We start from the raw sequence: 20,671 nt of genomic DNA, 5'->3' as shown, positions 1-20,671 counted from the left end.
CAAGGCACTAATATTCAGTTACATCATCTCTGCACTTAATGAGGGTTTCTGCCAGTGTGGTGGGTAAATAAAACTTTAAACACTTTTTTAAAAATAGTACTAAACAGTAAAAGAAAAATTCCTTTCCTAATTAAGTAGGATAATAAAACAGACCAGTAATTAAATGCAGGCATAGAATGCAGAACATCTTAGGAGCAACCCCTGGCACCTCATGTTTAAATGAGTGATAGGAAAGGAGATGGGAAACATTGCCAAATATAGCATAGAATGTGAGACTAAATAGAAAAGGAGTTTAACCTGCATAACTTTACAGCTTCTGATGAAAAGCATGTGCTGTTTGCTTGTTGCAATATTTATTCTGAGCATTCAATCCTTTAAACACAAATCACAAGAGCCCGAAATCAGATCATTCAGGGAAAGCTCCAGGAATACTGGCACGAGAACAATCTAGACTTAGAAATCTTAATAAGATTGCATCTTAAAATTCTAATTCTTGCATCCTAAAGCTGTAAGGTACCAGGGACAAGTTTGCAAGCAATATATTACACAAATAAGTCAACACACCATCATCAAACAGATTTTAGTATTCATACCAATGCATAAAAGGTTGTGAGGTTTTTTTTATTATTATATTAACTTTGGTGCTTCTCTTATACATAAATTGGTACTCTACTTTGGTGTATCCAAGCGTCAGTAGAAAACTTTCCCCCCTTCAGTCTCCTGCCTATTTTCTTTTGGTACAGTAGCACTTTTATTTTCTTTGCCCCTTTGGTGGGACTTAAATCAAGTGGAAAGTATGGCCTGGCAACATCATGTAAATGTATTTAAAATCCAATTTGCAAGGATCAATTTAAAAAAAGGAAAGGGAAAAATATTTTTTTGTCTGAGAAATGCCTTCAAATTCTTTAGAAAAGAATTGCAATGATCATTTGGCAGATACAAGAACTAAAAGACTTTAATGATAAAGAAACAAAAAATGTAAAAGTTCAAAGACAAAGAAAGCCACACATGTTAAGTCAAACATTTGAAGAGGGGAAAAAGACATGGGTGTTTAAAATATGGCAGAGGGGTAAGACAAGCTTTAAAAACAGTACATCATTTTAAAGGGAGAAAAAACAGAACAAGATTAAGCAAAGGAAAAATTAGTTGGGAGGTGGATGCCCAAAAAAGAAGTAAAATCAGTTGCTTGATTCCAACACGGAAGGCAGAGCAAACAAACCAAAAAAGCTAGTCCTTAAAAAAAAAAAAACCAAAACCAAAACCAACACAACAAAAAAAAAAAATTAATATTTTCTGAGTCACTGAAAAAAGTAAATGGAGGAAAAGCAGTTGGAGAGAAGAAGGGAAAAAAAATACTCACCAAGCAAGAAAATTTTCAGAAGTAAAAATGTCAAAGAAGAAGTGAGTGAAAGAAGACAGGGAAGGAAGAAAGAGGAAGAGAGCCAGCACCAAGTAACAGCCCCGCAGCAGCCCAAGCTACCGCTCTTTGCCCGGGTAAAGCAGCAGCCGTCAACTCTACCAAGCTGCGAACACACTGGCGGGGCTGAGACTCCTGGCGCTAAGATGCCTTTCAGCAGAACGCACCATTCCTAGGGCCGGGAGGGGGTCGAAGGACCGCAGACCTCTGCAGCTTCCAGGCTTCTTCGCAGTGGGAAACCCCGCAAAAGCAAGCCCGCCAAAGACTCTTCAGAAAGAGGGAGGGAGATTTGCTGGAAGGCACGAGAGGGCGTTGTGGGTGGGCGTCAAAGGTCCTGACTCTGCAAAACGCTTCGTCTTCCCCCTGTGCCTAATTTTGAAAAAGTCCGTTCCTGAAGATACTAGGCGGTGGGGAGGGAAACCGGGCGGGGAAAAGGAGGCAGAGATTTATTCGCTGAGCGCGGCTTGATGCGATTCCTCGGGCTTAGCAGTGGAGGAATCGCCCTTCCAACCGTCTAGTCGTGCCGGTTCCTCCGCTGGTGTCTTTTTCTGAAATAGGAGGATTGGGGAAGCGTCGGACCTTGAAGCGGGCGGAGCTGAGGGCCTGACGACCGGGGAGGGGGGGCCCGAAAGGCTGCGTTCCCCCACCCTGCGAAGGAGGGTCTGGTCTTTCGGAGAACGGGGAGCGAGGTCGAACTCCCCGACGGTGTAAAGAGCAGCGTTTTAAGCGGGACTGTGCAACACACCTCCATCCCCCCGCCCAGCAAAAATTATATTTTTCAATCAGTCCTAATTCAAAAAGAAGATAATTTGGAAGAAAGTCTGAGAAGTGGTATTCTGGCTCTTATCGTTTGTGATGAATTGGCCGAGAAGGAAACCCAGGTTGATAACCGAAATGACAAAGGAGGTGTATTCTAGCACCACAGGGTAAACTCCCAACATTTTCTTCTGTAACTGGTGCCACTGCTGGCATATAAGCACTCACCGGAGGAATTTGCCCCATGACATAACCAACTGCCTAGATATAACAGTAGAAACATAAGAAGCTTCGTGCAGAGGTCACAGGAAGATATTTGCCGCTGGTCAAGGATGATAGACTGGGAGACGTTCATATCAAGACAGGAATCTTTCAAGAAGACTCACTGTCACCACTGTCTGTCATTGCACTGATCCCTCTGTCAATCGTACGGAACAAGTCGGGCCATGGCTATCAAAAACATCTGCCAGACTATCACACCTTCGGTATATAAGCAATTTGAAGCTATATGGAAAAACAGCATCTGAAACAGAATTGCTGCTCAACATTGTCTGCATATAAAGGTAAAGGTTCCCCTCGCACATATGTGCTAGTCATTCCTGACTCTAGGGGGTGTTGCTCATCTCCGTTTCAAAGCCGAAGAGCCAGCGCTGTCCAAAGATGTCTCTGTAGTCATGTGGCTGGCATGACTAAATGCCAAAGGCGCACGAAATGCTGTCACCTTCCCACCAAAGGTGGTCCCTATTTTTCTACTTGCATTTTTTACATGCTTTCGAACTGCTAGGTTGGCAGAAGCTGGGACAAGTAATGGGAGCTCACCCTGTTACGCGGTACTAGGGATTTGAACCATGAACTGCTGACCTTTCGATAGACAAGCTCACCTTCTTAACCACTGAGCCACCGTGTCCCTTATGTCTGCATGTAGATATAGATATATACTCAAGATAATGAAATGGAATTTAAACTGTATACATGTATAACCCCACCATCAACAGGAGAAAAATAGTGATAACTGACGGAATCAAGATGCCCTATGGAAATAACATCCAGAGTCTGGATGAAGATGATCAATACAAATCCTTGGGCATCCTTCAAGCTGATAATATCAAAGCACACTGAAGTCAAGACAAGGGCTAGAAGGGAATACCATCATGAAAGTGAAGAATACCATAAAGTCCAAACTATGGAGGAAACTGCCATCAAGGCAGTTAACATTTGGGGAATTCCAGTCGGCACAGACTGAGTACAAACAACTGCATGATAAAGTAGCATAGGAAATAACAACAAATAATGGTTTGGAATAGAAGAGAAGAGAAAGAACTGGAGAAAATCAATAACAGAAGTGGAATGACTGTGGCGAAAGAAAGCAAAGGTAGTACCAATAGTAATAGGTAACTTGGGTGTAGTCCCAAAATAGCTGAAGCACCACTTGAATACCATCAACATTAGTAAATCACCTCCAGTCAATTGCAAAAGGCAGCTTTATCCAGAACAGCTTATATTCTGTGATGATTCCTTTAAAATTTGAATTCCACTACTGGGCTAAACATCTTGCTTTGCAACCAGTCATAACAATTCAGTCCCTTCTCTCCAATCCTCTGCAATTTGCCTGTCTTCCTGCACTTCCATTAACTTAAGGAAAGACATTGTGAGGAAAAACTTCCCATGGAACTTTTTTTGGACCAGGAAGTACAGGCAGCCAAGAGACTTAGAGGGATGGAAGAGGCATAACAGAAAACTGCAGCAAAAACACTTTTGCTATCTTAAATTGAAAAAAAATCCTCTTAAACATTCTGTGAATAAAGTAAAATAATTTTTTAAAAAAATATCTGTAGCAGAAGAAATCAAAAAATTTCAAGATGGATTTTTGGCACAAATTACTTTTAACTTTGTTTGAAGAAAGTCCATAGATTCAGACACAGAAGAAGATAGAGCTCTCTGAAGATCAGAAACAGACATATTTACCGTGTTTGGCTGGGCTGAATATTTGGTATTTATGGCACTGTAGATATCTTGGATTTCCAAGAAGGTTTCCAAAAGTCATTTATACTTAAGATGGAAGTAGAATTCAGGTTTCAGGACTGCTTACTTACTAGGCCAAACTTGCTCTTCCAAGTGGTGGAGTGGCTGTGGGTTTCTGTGTGTTTTGGAAAACACACTTCAAATTCCAAATGTTGTTAATTTCAGTGAGAAAAATGGAATGGAATAGAATCTAGAAATCTGCAGTTTTCTTTCTTTCTGCTGGAAAAGAAGGCAAAATATAGTAAATTTCCCCACTAATTAGAATCTGTTTAAAGTTGTGCAGTTTTCTATATAGGAATAGCACTTAGATTTATATACTGCTTCACAGTGCTTTAAAGCCCTCTCTCAGCTTACAGAGTCAGCATACTACCCCCCTCAATCTGGGTCGCCATTTTACCAACCTTGGAAGGATGAAAGGCTGAGTCAGTCTTGAGCCGGTGGAAATTGAATTCTGGCAGTCAGCAGAGTTAGCCTGCAATACTGCATTTTAACCACTGCGCCACCATGGTTATTATCGTATAATATGATTGTACCATATTTACTGGTATTAGTCTACAAACAAAGACATTGTTAAGGAAGACTGGAATTTGGTTTCCCCAACTTGGTGCCTGGTACCAGATATATTTTGGTATCATTTTAATCATATCATTACCTCTCATCATATCATTTTACCTCTAATCATCCATTTACCATGGATGTAAAATCCATCGTATTTTGAGGAAGGCTGGTTTATAAATTGTAAAATCCACAGCTTGTCTATAATTCTAGATTTACATACATGACGATAAACACCAGTGAAATCAGGAGGTTTTACTTTATTTTATTTTTATTTTTTTGTCAAGCATGTATAAGATAACAGCTATAAGTATAAACATAATTATGAATACAGGAACTGTGTACAAATAAATGGGGACAGCAGGACAGGGACAGTAGACGCGTAGGTGCACTTATGCATGCCCCTTACAGCCCTTTTAGGAATGGGGTGAGGTCAACAGTAGACAGTCTAAGGTTAAAGTTATGGGGGTTTGGGGATGAAACCACAGAGGCAGGTAGTGCATTCCAGGCATTGACCACTCTGTTGCTCTATTTTCTGCAATTGAGTTTGGTACAGTTTACCTTAAGTTTGTATCTATTGTGAGCTCATGTATTGTTGTGGTTGAAGCTGAAGTAGTCATTGACAGGTAGGACATTGTAGCAGATGATTTTATGAGCTATGCTTAGGTCATACCAAAGGCACTGTAGTTCTAAATTTTCTAAGCCCAAATTTTCAAGCCTAATAATATATACGATTTATATTGACTGTTTCTTAATATGATTTGATTATTATTTGTACCCTATGACTATCATTAGGTGTTGTACCTTATGATTCTTGTTGAACGTATTTTTTCTTTTATGTACACTGAGAGCATATGCACCAAGACAAATTCCTTGTGTGTCCTTGTCCTTGGCCAATAAAAAATCTATTCTATTCTATTCTATTCTATTCTATTCTATTCTATTCTATTCTATTCTATTCTATTCTATTCTATTCTATTGGTATTCTGTTGTGAGCAGAGGAGTGGAGGACTCTTCTTGTGAAATATCTCTGGACTCGCTCAATTGTGTTAATGTCAGATATGCAGTGCGGGTTCCAGACAGATGAGCTGTATTGAAGAATTGGTCTAGCAAAGGTTTTGTATGCCCTAGTTTGCAATACAATATCACCGGAGAAGAAGCTTCTCAAGATTAGGTTAACAACTCTTAATGCCTTTTTGGCAATGCTGTTACATTGAGCTCTGGCACTTAGATCATTAGAGATGAGTACTCCAAGGTCCTTGATAGACACCAGCTTGTATTTGGTCTTCTGATTTTTTTGGCCAATGTGTAAGACAGAGCATTTGTTGGTTGAGATTTGGAGTTGCCAATTGTTTGACCATTCTGACACATAGTCAAGGTCGCTTTGTAGAGCAGCAGCATTGTTGGTGGTGTTGAATAGTTCTTCATAATACTTCAGAATAGGACTATCTAAAGTGGTGTAACTCCGTGTCAGATGGGAGAGTTGGATGGCATTTTGATTTCTTGTTATTTTTAGTTAACCTCCCTGAACATGGAAGACTGAAAAGTAAATCAAAACATATATTTTAAAACGTTTTTTTCCATCCTAAAAATATTTGGGGCTTCAGTCCCTCTTTTCTTTGTCTTTGGTGACACAACAAAGAGGTACTATGTTGATGAAATCCCTTTTCCTTTCTTTTTAATGAATTTTTTATTTTCTTCAGGTGCAGAATGAATAACAATAAACCAAACCTTGTCAAAGAAGAGAAATACATTCCCAAATGTTACTTAGCAGCAAATTTGCAACACAACAATATGTTCTACCATATACTGCATATACTGTATTCGTATTCCAATAAAGATTTTTTATTTTATTTTTCAAGTTCCAATACATATTACAATTATTTGCTCTTCACAAACAATGAAGTCACTCTGGGGAGTGAATAAATAAGAATTGTTTTGCACATGTGGCTTTTATAAAAACATACGAAAGAAAAAATGTCTTGGGGTGCTGGGAAAAAGATAAGGGTGAACTTGGCTTCCAGCTTCACAGATTGTCTTACAGAATTGTAATAAAGCATTGATTTCCATTCCAGAATATTGAATTGGAATCTCCCAGAAGGCACACAAGTGGTTTTTGTTAGCTATGGGTATTATTTTAATGCTTAACCAATGAGTTTGCATCCAATGATATATTTGTGCTCCACACTTAGATAACTATTGACAAACAAATTAATAAATGTACACTGTCCAACCTTACATTTGCTTGTTGTTAAACATGCATTAAACATTTATATGGCACAATAATAAAATAGTCTGTAGCCTGGGGTGGGGTGTGTGTGTGTGGGGGAAACCTGCTATTGTGTGAATGTTGTCCTAGTATAATATGTGATGGATAAAGTAAACAAATAAGAAAAATTTCCAGGCAGTTTAGCATGTTACATTGGCTTGCTTGGAATTATATTACAAATTATATATCAAACATATTGTATTAATATCCTAAAATTATTGTCTGTGAAATGAGTCAAACTTGTGTACTTTCATACAACTTTAAACATGTTTGAAAATCCAACTATGTAAGCAACTATGCATATAATTTCTAATTATTCTAATTATTTGAACATCAAATGTGAATGGCTCCCAATTCCAGTATAATACGATAATTTCAAGATTCCACAACTTCTATGACCAACCATTAGGCTTAGTTTAATTGAAATTAAATCTCCTCATAAAGATCTTCTGATGCAATAGGGTGGAAGCTGTAGCTCTCTAAAGAAAACTCTCGGCATCTCCCCCAAATGATGCATCCTTCCATTTCTTGGGTTAAGCTGTGCCAGTTGAATGGCTATGAGATATCTTTTTCTTTTTCTTTTGGGCATTACTACTTGAATTTTCATTGGAAGTCATCAATATCATTGAAAGTCATTCTATTTTCATTCAGAATCATATTTGGTTCTGTTGATATTAGTGTTCCCACCCCCACCATCCTTAAACTAAAATATCCAATGACAGTTGCAAGTATGTTATGTTTCTTCATCAATATATAACAAAACATATAACAAATGAAGTCAGGTGACCAGCAATGGCTGGAATCAACAAGACAGTTCTCAGTGTTGCAAGCTGATGAAACTACATCCCTCCACTCCGTTTCCTGAATTGGTCTCTCAGGCTGGTTTTGTGTTGTCCCGCTAAAGAACTGGAATCAACAGCGCTGTGTCAGGGGAATATCAGAATTGCAAAATAGTGCTAGACTGCTCAGCTGACACTACCTGCTTTATGGAGTTTGTTTGTTTTTTGCTATAGGGCAAGGCAGGGGTGAAATGCTCCCGGTTTGGACTGGATCGCCTGATCGGGTAGCGGTGGCGGCAGGTGGTTCAGAGAACCGGTAGCAAAAATCCCTGCCCCCCACTTCCCCCCACCCCCCGCATGTCCAGCTGAGCCACCCGATCATCAGAGGTTTTTTTTTCTTTTAAAAGCATTTTTCTTCGGCCAAAAAAATGCTTTTAAAAGTAAAAAAAAAAGCCTCTGATGATCGCGCGACTCAGCTGGGATTGTCAGAACCATTTCAAAGCATTTTTTCTACAAGCTCTTTGGCCGAAGAAGCTTGAAAAAAAAAAAACTTTTAAAGCACGGGTCACCAACCTTTCGGACCTCAGGAACCACTAAATTCATAATTTTAAATGCCAGGGACCACTAATATGAATTTTTAAAAAGATAAATAGTATTTAGTGAAATATAAAAATGCAAATAATTTTTCTGCGGACCATCAAAATTTTCTCACGGACCACCAGTGGTCCACGGACCACTGGTTGGTGACCACTATTTTAAAGGATTCTGGCGATCAGGCAGCTCACCTGGGATCATCAGAATCCTTTTAAAGGATTTTTTCTACAAGCTCTTCGGCCAAAGAGGCTGTAAAAAAAAAAGCTTTTAAAGGGTTCTGGCGATCAGGCAACTCAGCTGGGATCGTCAGAACCCTTTCAAAGCATTTTTTCTACAAGCTCTTCAGCCGAAAGAAGAAAAAAAGTTGGCCATGCCCACCCAATCACATTACTCCCCCCACAAGCCACACCCACAGAATTAGTAGTAACAAATTTTACATTTCACCCCTGGGGCAAGGTTAAAATTGTATAACAGTTTAATGATAAGACTAGTCTCTGATTCTTAAACAGAGCACAAAGGATTCTTGAATTTTTCATTTGTTACCCATATTAAGTAAAAGAAGAGCCGAATATTATTTGTGAATCTGGTCTCTTTTTTTCAAAGTTTTGGTGAACTGATTGGCTCTAGGAGATGGGACAGAAGAAAGAGCATTGACAAAAGTCCTGCAGCTGAACTTGTCCCATATCTATTTAGTGTTCTGATTAGCAGATGTGGATGAGGTGCAAAAGAAGGAAGACTACTAAGCAACAGGATTTGATAAATTGCTGTCATAAATTGCTATCGTATATTGTACATTTATAATCAGTACACAGAATTGTGTTTTACCTACTTTGGGAGGCAACAGAGGGATGATAGGGATCAGTGGTGGGGAAAGTACATTTCAAGGCTTTCTGGTTTTGGGCTGAATCAAGGATTAATCATAAACACTTCAACTTGGAAGTGGTGAAGGACTATCTTGCCTTTTTCTTCTGGACTAAGCCTAGCTAAACGTAACAGAATAATGGAGTGAGAAGGTACCTTGGAAGTGTTCTAGTCCAATCCCTGCTCAGGCAGGAAATCCTGTACCATTTCTGACAAATGGTGTCCAATTGCTTCTTAAAAATCTCCAGTGTTGGAACACTCACAACTTCTTGAGGCAAGTTGTTCCACTGATTAATTGTTCTAACTGCCAGGAAACTTCTCCTTAGCTCTATGTTGGTTTTCTCCTTGATTATTTTTGATTATTGACTACTTCATTGGGATCAACAAACACAGAAGATACGAATGAGACCTTCCAAAGAATGATGCCATGTAACTACAAATTAAGGAAGTGAAACCTCTGTGGAGCTCAGGATGTCCTGAGAAATCTTTGTTTTGATTCTACATTAGCTTTTGTCAACTTGATGCTCTCTGTTTGGACTGTGTTGGCCACTCCAGCTGGAAATTCTAAAATTTGTAGCCTCAACATACCTACAAAGCACCAGAGTTGGGGGTTTTGCTGCTCCACATTTGCCGAGGTATATTAAACTAAAATAATGTAATGATGATCATGTTTAACAGTAAATGGGGAGTAAAAAGTACATTTTCAAGTACAAAAGTACAAAAAAGTACATGGAAACGTACGTTTTCATTCCTGCAACAAGTTCTTCTAAGATAGGTAATGTGTGAAAATGTGTATGCATCTGCATGTGCATGTATCCAAATTTTGAATTTCACTTTTGGTGTGTGGGTATCTATCTATCTATCTATCTATCTATCTATCTATCTATCTATCTATCTATCTATCTATCTATCTATCTATCTATCTATCTATCTATCTATCTATTTATCTACCTACCTACCTACCTACCTACCTACCTACCTACCTACCTACCTACCTATCTATCTATCTATCTATCTATCCATCTATCTATCTATCTATCTATATTCTATCTTTGGTTATTCAGGTTTTCTCCCACATAAAATTGGAAGTGTCTTGGCGACGTTTCGACGAAGTCTCATTCGTCATCTTCAGGCTGGTGTTTTCAGCTTTGTGCTTCTAGGAGCAATGTGTGATCACAGCTGTTCCTTCCTTTTAACTTCTAGTGGGGTTTGAACTGATTGGTTGGGAGCTTGGCTGTGTTCTGATTGGGTGGAGGTATGTTCTGATTGGTTGAGGGCTTGTATGTGCTCTGATTGGATGGTGGGGTTGTCTATGCTCTGATTGGATGGGGGTGTGTTCTGTTTGGGTGGGGGCTTGGTTGTGCTCAGATTAGTCTGAGTTGCAGGGGGATTTGAGTTGATGAGCTGCATTGCTGTTGTTTGGATTCTCGTTTGTGGTTATGCTACATCTTCACCAATGATGAAGCTCGACCATGGACCAGAAGCCAGACCGCAGCTGCATCATTAGCCATTTCAAACCCTTCCAATCCATACATGCAACAGACTGACACCCACCATGAAGATGTATCACGACCACAAATGAGAATCCAGACAACAGCAATGCATCTCACCAACTGAAATCCCCCTGCAACTCAGACTAACCTGAGCACAACCAAGCCCCCACCCAAACAGAACACACCCCCACCCAATCAGAACACATCTCCACCCAATCAGAACACAGCCAAGCTCCCAACCAATCAGTTCAAACCCCACTAGCAGAAGAAACAGCTGCGATCACACATTGCTCCTAGAAGCACGAAGCTGAAAACACCAGCCTGAAGATGACAAATGAGACTTCATCGAAACGTTGCCAAGACACTTCCAATTTTACGCAGGAGAAAACCCGAATAACCAAAGACCTACATACAAACACCCGTGAAAACCTCAGAAAATATATATATATATATGTATGTATGTATGTATGTATGTATGTATGTATGTATGTATATGTAGGTCTTTGGTTATTTGGGTTTACTCCCGCATAAAATTGGAAGTATCTTGGTGACGTTTCGACTAAATCTCATTCGTCATCATCAGGCTAGGTGCTTACAGTTTCGTGCTTCTAGGAGCAACAGACAACCCCAGATATATATATATATATATATAACCCCAGATATATATATCTCTCCACATGTCAGTGGTGAAATCCAAATATTTTTACTACCGGTTCTGTGAGTGTGGCTTGGTGGGCATGGCAGGGGAAGGATATTGCAAAATCCCCATTCCCTCCCCACTCCTGGGGGAAGGATATTGCAAAATCTCCATTCCCACCCCACTCTGGGGCCAGCCAGGGGTGGTATTTGCCGGTTTTTCTGAACTACTCAAAATTTCCGCTACCGGTTCTCCGAACTGCTCAAAATGTCTGCTACCGGTTCTCCAGAACCTGTCCGAACCTGCTGGATTTCACCTCTGCCACATGCCACACACAAGCATAAATAAAATTATCCCTGATCTGGCAAGAATAAGAATACTTTCAATTTGTGTTTCATAATGAGCTTTCATCGAAAAAAACAAAACAGCATCACCAGCAAGAACAGAAGCTGGAGTGGCTTGGAACGGGGAAAAAGCTGCATTCATTAACTGTGGGATGGATGAGAAACAAGCGCCAATTTCTTGAGGAAACCAGGCCTGCTGCTTACACAAACATTTGTCAGTGACCCTTTAGCCTCCTCATTAGGTGCACAGCTGCAACCAGATTTACATGCTTTAATTAAAACTGACTTTACGAACTCACTTGCTCAGGCAGGAAAGCATTAGAAGGAATAAACAGGCGAAGGGGGAGGATTACAACTGTGACATTTTATTCTAATGATTAAGCAGTCTCCCGTGCTTCTCCCTCCCTCCCCACAGGTAAATGAAAGTAACTTAACCATGCGCGTAGCAATTAAAATCTCAATCTACCAAATGAAACAGTTTCTTAAGGTTTCATGTGCATCAGCAAGTGCTAGAAAATGGTGCCTTTGTGGCTGCCTCAAAGGAAGCCTCAGAAACTGCTGTCTTCTTGATTCTTGCAATTCGGGAGGAAAGGGAGGAAAGCATAAACAGAGGAAGACAGCTGCCCTGTTGAGACATGATGAAAAATACACAACTCCTTAACAAAGGACATACTGCAGTCCAGTTTGGAGTTTCCCCCCCAAACCACTGGAAACCTCTCTGACAAGAGAATGATGAGAAAATAAGAATCACCTTGTGCATTGATGGAGCTTGGGATATTCTCATGGAAAGCAAGCCCCTAGAAAATAAGTAAAACAACAACAACAACAACAACAACAAAGCAACAGCAACAAGGAAGGAAAGAGAAATGCAGAGAATTATTTATTTATTTATTTATTTATTTATTTATTTATTTATTTATTTATTTATTTATTTATTTATTTATTTATTTGGGAGTTCTGGCAGCCCCACAAATCACAGCTGAGAGAGAGGAAAAGAAAAGAGGGAATATGAGACACTTTGTACTTCATTTTTATCTGCATTGGGTGCCAGTGTTACTTCATGCAGTTCAGTTGGGCATGAGATGATCTTTCTATGGGTCAGTTCTTCTTTTACGACTGTAACTGCACACTGCATTAGCTTACATTATACCATGCAAGAGTGCTAGTGAGTGCTCAACTTACAATTGCAGTTGGGACCAGAGTTTTCATTTCTAAGCAACGTTTTTCTTCAAATGAGTTGCACCCGACTTTTGTAATATAATTTGCCCTGATTGATAGGCAAATCACTGCAGTTGTTACATAATTATGTGGTTGTTAAGCGAATCCAGGGTTCCCCATTGATTTTGCTCATCTGAAATGAGCACGGAAGGTCGCAAATGGTGATCACATGATCGCATGACACTGCAACTATCGTAGTATATTCATTCTGGTTTCCAAGCACCCAAAGTTTAATCACATCCCTGTGAGGATGTCACAATGATCATAAGTTCCAGAACTTTAACAACAACAGAGTTGGAAGGGACCTTGGAGGCCTTCTAGTCCAACCCCCTGCCCAGGGAGGAAACCCTACACCAATATGACAGATAGTTATCCAACATTTTTTTTGTGTGTGTGTGAGGACCAGTCATAAAATCATTTTTTCCAGTGCTATTGTAACTTTGAATGGTCACTAAATGAATTGTAAGTCAACTATCCATAAGCTATAAAAGTCCCCTGCTTCTTGCTAGTTTATTAGAGAATCTCCAGTTGCACATATCTTGTATCCAGAAATTTTACTTTGGAGGAAGAAGAGAAAATTCTTCGCAGAGATCAAACGTGAATAAAGGTTTAGGGATCTTTGCATAAAGAAAAGTTTTACACGTGATGAATTCCTCAAAGGATTTGCTTTATTTCCTGATTATGTTTAAATGCATACAGCAGAATTTCTCAACCTTGGAAATTTGAAGATATGTGGATGCCAATTTGCAGAATTCCCCAGCCAGCACATATCTTCAAGCTGCCAAGGTTGAGAAACAATGGTATAAGGTGTGCTTATACATATGCATGTGAACATGAATTTACTAAGAAAATGAAGTAAATATAAAAGATATTTTATGAAACAACATCTCATAATAGCATTTATTTACTATGATTTTATAGAATAGTGTGTGTGTGTGTTTGTGTGTGTGTGTGCGCGCCCTGTTTCTCCCAAAATAAGACATCCCCTGATAATAAGCCCAATCGGGCTTTTGACTGCATGGCAATAAGGCCAAGCGCTTTATTTCAGGGTTCAAAAAAATATAAGACAGGGTCTTATTTTCAGGAAAACACAGTATGTATGCATATACATACATACATACTGTATATCTGTATACAGTATGTGTATATGTATATATATACAGTGTATGTGTATGCATGTATGTGTATATGTATTTGTATATATACAGTATATGTGTGTGTGTGTTTGTGTGTGTGTGTGTATTTAGGTTGTTTCCTAAAACCATTCTATAAATGTTACATACATGTACACATTATATATCTGTGTGTGTGTGTGTGTGTGTGTGTGTGTGTGTATGTATATGGGTGAACATTTTGTTATCAGGCTAGGTAACATCTTTAGTGGAGTGTAGAGGATTTGAGTGTTCTTCTGTTTATAAGGGCATCAGGTATGGGTGTGTCAAGTGAGAGTCTTGTGATGGGTCAGCTGTGTGTCATCAGGGAATCTTGTGATGGGTCTTGTGATAAGGAGATTAGGTACATTGGTCAGTCATTGGGAAGTGAACTGCTGGTTGGGGGGGGGTTGCATGGGTTGGTTGAGGGTCGGTGCTGTCTGGTTGGTTGTGCAGTTGATTTGGATTCTGAAAGGTTCATAGGCTGGTTTAGGTCAATGTGTCTGAGAAGAGGGAGAAGTTTATCAGCAATGCATCTGAAGGCAGGAAATAAAGATGGAGACACTAGAGAAATAACATGCTTCAAAAATAACATGTTTCAAAACAAAGAATATATTACGATGATGGATACTGAAACAGCGACTTGATACTTGATATTTCTGCCTTGATAGAAAAATGAGTAACATTCAGGTGACCCCAGTTAGGACAAAGTTGAGCACAAAAAGCATTTCAAAATTCTCCACCAGTTCTGTAGACAGATATGATTTCTTCAAATTTCTCCAGGGCAAAGTAGTTCAGGTCAGGAAACAGAATCCAATTGACTGGAACTATATAGCTTGCAGAAACAGAATCTGACTGAGTTTTTCCTTCCCTTCCAGAGGTGGGTTTCAGCAGGTTCTGACCAGTTCTGGAGAACCAGTAGTAAAAATTTTGACCGGCTCCACCCCCATCTATTCTCTGCCTCCTAAGTCCCAGCTGATCGGGAGGAAATGGGGATTTTGCAGTAACCTTCCCCTGGAGTGGGGTGGGAATGGAGATTTTACAGTATCCTTCCCCTGCCATGTCCACCAAGCCATGCCACGCCCACCAAGCCACACCTACAGAACTGGTAGTAAAAATTTTTGAAACTCACAACTGTTCCTTTCCTCTTATACTCTAGTGCAGTGTTTTTCCAACTGTGGCAACTTGAAGATGTGTGGACTTCAACTCCCAGAATTCCCTAGTTAAGGTTGGGAAAAAAAAACTATTCTAGTGGAAGGAGTCCTTGGTGTTCTCTGAGGTTGGTTGTTTGCTTGCAGATGTTTTATGATGCAGCTAGATAACATCATCTGTGCAAGTGAGTATGGGTTTATTTCCTATTTATTTAAAGAAGCTTGCCCTGCCAGCTTTGGTGGGAGCTGTGGTTTTCTCCTTGGTAGTTCTTTGATTAAGTTGTTTTCTCCTTGGTGGTTTGTCTGATGTTAATCCCTGCTTATCTAGGTGTTGGCTAGAGGATGTGTTCTGGTCTTTTTGTTTCCTTCTTAACTTTCTGTCTCTTTTTAATGGGATGTAAATATTAAAAGAAGAATAAAAAAAGTGGTGGCTGACTATCTTTACTTCATAATAAGTGGAGCTGCTTTGAATTCTTCTCCAAAGCACATGGCTAAGTCCCAGAATCTATTTTTTTTCTCTGGATTCACATAGCATCCTTGATCTTCCCACACATTAAAAATAACATGTCACAAGCATATAGTTAAGTCCTTTCAAATAGTCCCGAAGTGCATAAAACTGCTCAAGGGGAAAGAACATTTCTTCTACATCCAGTCTGTGAAGTCAGCTGGATCTAGAAAAGCAAGCAAATAGACCTGTTACACTTGAAAGTGGGCCTGACGAGCAAACAGAATGTTGCATATTAAATGCCTCAGGTACTCTCTCTAAGCAGCACCTAACCACACCTAGGTACATTTAGGATACTACTGGTTTCATAATGATTTGTGCTTTTTCTGTGTTATTTGGTGCTTCATTTCTGAAAACTGAGCATTTCTCATCACAAGGGCAATGGAAACTTCAGTTCTTGGAAACTGAATCTTAAATCTTATAATGGTCTAATGCGGTAGATAACTTAATAATAATTTTCAAAAATTTCCTGTTAAAAGCCTTACAGTGGCAGTCTGATTTGTCTATATGGCAAGAAAAAAACAGTCTAACTAAGAAAGCACAGGACAGTTGTAACAAAAGTAAGTAATATTTGTGCCTAAAAGTAGAATTAGGAATCAATTTGCTAGTGCAAGGAAGTCTATAATAATTAAGTAATTTTTCAAATTTGGCACAAGAGATCTGCTGATAAACATCTACCAGTAAAGTTTGTTTGAGGGCAGTTTGATAGTTTGGGTATCTTACTTTTCCTTTTTTAAAAAACATTTTTTCTAAAATGTTTTGTTAAAACTGTCCTGACTTTCACCCCCTGCTGGATTTCACTGCAGGGAAAGATATGTATGAATTTTTAAACAGTATGGGTAGAAAACTATCAGTAGCAAAATATACCTTTCTTTTTCATCCCCAACTTCAAATAAACAGTGGACTAATTCAAGAAAAAGATATTTTTTAGTTCAGTGGTGGTGTTGGCATGGGTGGTTTTATTAAATACAAATAATAATAGCATTAAATATAATCTTCTGTAGATTGCTTCTGATGAAATTCTCAACAGTAGTAGAAATAAAAAGAAAGTACAGGAGAAACAATAACAGGAATAAATATGAATAAATACAATTATTAATATTTAGGATTCCCTTCAGTGTAACTGTTAGTATAAATTATTTTTTAACTGCACATAAAAAAAGAAAAATGTAAAGGAAGAATCATATAGATATTTAGATGAAACGTTCTTAGTCTAAGAATCAACAAAGGGGCTTGTTAGGAAAATTTGCTAGCTAAGAAAACAGGCTAGAAAAAGAAATTTCCAGATGATATGAAGTCACTTGTAGCTCAAGCTTTATAAATACAATGTAATCCTAAAACAAACAATAAGGTTATAACAACAAATATTGAAAAGACAAACAAAGATCAAGCAGGTTCCTGTTGAACCTAGCAATCAACTTTGCCATCCAAAAGGTAGAGGAGAGAACCAGAGTGTCAGGGTTTCAAGTAATACCCCCAATGAAAGAAAACTCCGAGGCTTGAAGTTCCTCAAAGCTACATTTTATTAGAGATGTCATATTGGCACATCTGGGAAAATCCGAATCTGAAAGTTTCCAGATTTTCCTCACCCAAAGAAAAGTTCAAGTTCCTGCCCAACACCCACAAGTCCATCACATGGCCCAATCAAACATTGTCCCAACTGGAGATGCTTCCCAGTTCCAGTCTTCCAGGTGCAGGGCAAGTTGTCCTTGACTTCTTGAGAAAGGAATGTTATTGTGACTATATATCACTCATGCTCCATACAATCCCCCCTCCCAGTTTCCCACAATAGTAAACTGGCAGGCCTGAAGGCCCAAATGTAAAATGTAAAATGTAAAAATGTCAGGCCTGACACAGAGCGTGAACTATAGTGGACTTACTCCTTGCTAATAGGGTTGATAGAGAGATTGAAATTGCAGGAACTTTGGAGGAGAGTAACCATGTCACACTGGGATTCAACATAATGCAAGTGCAAGTAACTGAACAATACCAAATTAGGCTCTTAGATGTTAAGAGAGCTGACTTCAACAAACTTAGAGAGTTGCAGATGACATCAAGCTGGGGAGAATAGCCAACACTTTAGAAGATAGACTCAGGTTATAGAAGGATCTTGACAGACTTGAACACTGGGCCTTATGCAACAAAATACGATTCAGTGGTGAGAAAAGTAAGTACACTTAGGCAAGAAAAACCAAATGCACAAATATAGAATAGGTGGTACCTGGCTCAACAGTAGTGACTGTGAGAAGAATCTAGGAATTCTAATGGACCACCACTTAAGAATGAGCTAGCAGTGTGCTGCAGCTGCCAAAAAAGCCAATGCAGATCTAGGCTGCATCAACAAAGGGATCAAACATCAATATCATGTGACAACTTTAATACAACTTTATATTACACTGATAAGGCTTCACTTGGAATACTGTGTACAATTCTGGTCACAATACAAAAAAAAGATGCTGAGACCCCAGAATGTGTGCAGAGAAGAGCTAAACCATACAATGAACAGTTACAGGACCTGGGCATGTCTAGTCTAACAAAGGGAAGAACTAGGGGTGACATGATTACAGTTTACCAATATTTGAGGGGCTGTCACAGAGAAGGGGGGGGTGTCAATCTATTTTCCAAAGCAGTTGAAGGCAGAACAAAGAGTAATGGATGGAAGATTATTAAAGATCCAGATTAGAATTAAGGATAAATTTTCTGCCAACGTGAACTATTAATCAAGGGAATGGCTTGCTTCCAAAAGTTGTGGGTGCTTCATCACTGGAGATTTTCAAGAAGAGGATAACCATTTGTCTGAAATGGTGTAGTGTCTCCTGCTCAAGCAGGGCTATACTGGAAGACCTCCAAGGTCCCTTCCAACCCTGTTGTTCTATGTTGTTTATAAATAGATACTGGGGAAATTAATAAAAATCAGTAATTGTAAAATAGCAAGAGCACTTAGACAGTGCTTTACAGACCTCTCTAAGAGGTTGTAAGAGTCAGCATATTTCCCCTAACAGTTTGGGTCCTCATTTTTTTTTTTTTTTGCATTTATATCCCGCCCTTCTCCGAAGACTCAGGGCGGCTTACACTATGTCAAGCAATAGTCTTCATCCATTTGTATACTATATACAAAGTCAACTTATTGCCCCCCAACAATCTGGGTCCTCATTTTACCTACCTTATAATGGATGGAAGGCTGAGTCAACCTTGGGCCTGGTGGGACTTGAACCTGCAATATTGCAAGCAGTTGCTGTTAATAATAGGCTGCATTAGCCTGTTGCGCCACCAGAGGCCCTAAATTTTAACCACCTTGGAAGAATGGAAGGCAGAGTCAACCTTGAGTCTGGTGAGATTTGAACTGCCAAATTGCAGGCAGCCAGCAGTCAGCAGAAGTAGCCTGCAGTACTGCATTCTAACCACTGCACTGCACTGCACTGCAATGTATGGCAGAAGTAGAAAAAAGGTAAAAAACCAAATGTGGGTTGCAGAACTTGAAAGGAAACTGTCCAAATGTGTAAAAATTGGCCTTTTTTTTTCACATGATGCACATTTGAAAAAGGTGGAGCTTTGATTGCATGATGGCAATCGGTGTCTTGACTTTTTTGGAATCCTCTGCCCCAGGATTTTCTGTGGATTCAATAAGAAGTTTCCATGATTCTCTGATCCATTTATTCTGCTTCTTAAAAACATTTGTAAAGAGCATCTGTCATGAGAAGCTGCTTTGAAAGACCGTAGCCATTAAAAGAAATTGTACTACGAATCTTTAAATACATAGTTCAATAATAACAGCATTAAATGTAATCCTCTTTTCTAGATTGCTTCTGATTAAATTCTTAGTTTGACAATACAGACCAGGGCAATTAAAAATGAGTTTTTAATTTTTGAAGAGGTGTCATCTAAGACATAGTAATAAGGCGTATGTCCACACTAGTGGTTTAAACACAATCCAGTCATTGTTAGGGTTTCAAAAAGTCTGTGTGTGGCTGGACAAAGCTATAGAAAGTTAGTATGGAAATGATCTAGGGCAGTGAGATCCTTTTTGGAAATAGGCTGCTATTTAATATTTCAAAAATATTCTCCGTAGAAGAATTTGAAGGGTATCAAACTTCTCATTTAAATTTCTAAAAGGCAATCTGAAAAATAATCCCATAGCAAACCTTCACCAAGTAGAATCAATAGGGAAATCTCAGCAGGGGCTTTTACAGCAATAAATTGAGTTGCTATTAATTTCTTTCCTGGGAGTTTTATAACGTTTTTTTAAAACTCTGTGCTTTTAGAATGTAGGGTAGCAAATTATGCTTTTAGAGTTTTTGTTCTTCCTCTTCTCTATCCAGCTTGCATTCTACTTGCCATGCCATAAACAGAAGAGATCCAACAAATTGAAGCAATTAGTAAACATTAGTAAAATAGTGTTTTGACTATGGAAGCAGTCTATTCTAAGCCCAACTGAAAGGAATCAAACTTAGAAATGAGAAAGATTAGAAAGGTGTCCTTCCTGCTGTTACAAATAATAGCAGGAGGTATTATATAATGTCACAGCAAGTAACTGGCCTCCATTCTTGCAGATGTGGCCAACTTCCAGCCACCATAAAAACTGTGGTAGAAAAATCAATGTTTTCTTCTCCCTTCTTCCCTTCTCCACAACTGCTTGGAAGAGACAAAATGTATGATTTTTCAGTCCTTTCTGAGCAGACATAGCTAGTCAACAGAGAAAAGAAACTGGAAAAAAAACCCCAAGATATATATCCATGACTGTTTAGGACTATCATAGCTTGGTTAAAAAAATCCCAAAAGTCACTAAATTGAAGATTGAAAGACAGAAAATGCCCACATTTTTGTGGTTGTGTTATGATAGATGTATTTTTTTCCTCAAATCATCTGATTTGATCAATACTCAAGTTCACTACCAAAGGTTTGAAACTATCTACAGATTT

Source organism: Ahaetulla prasina, chromosome 3 (assembly GCF_028640845.1).
Source record: "Ahaetulla prasina isolate Xishuangbanna chromosome 3, ASM2864084v1, whole genome shotgun sequence".
Taxonomy (NCBI): domain Eukaryota; kingdom Metazoa; phylum Chordata; class Lepidosauria; order Squamata; family Colubridae; genus Ahaetulla; species Ahaetulla prasina.
The sequence above is the reverse complement of the archived record's forward strand: the minus strand, read 5'-3'. Positions refer to the sequence as shown.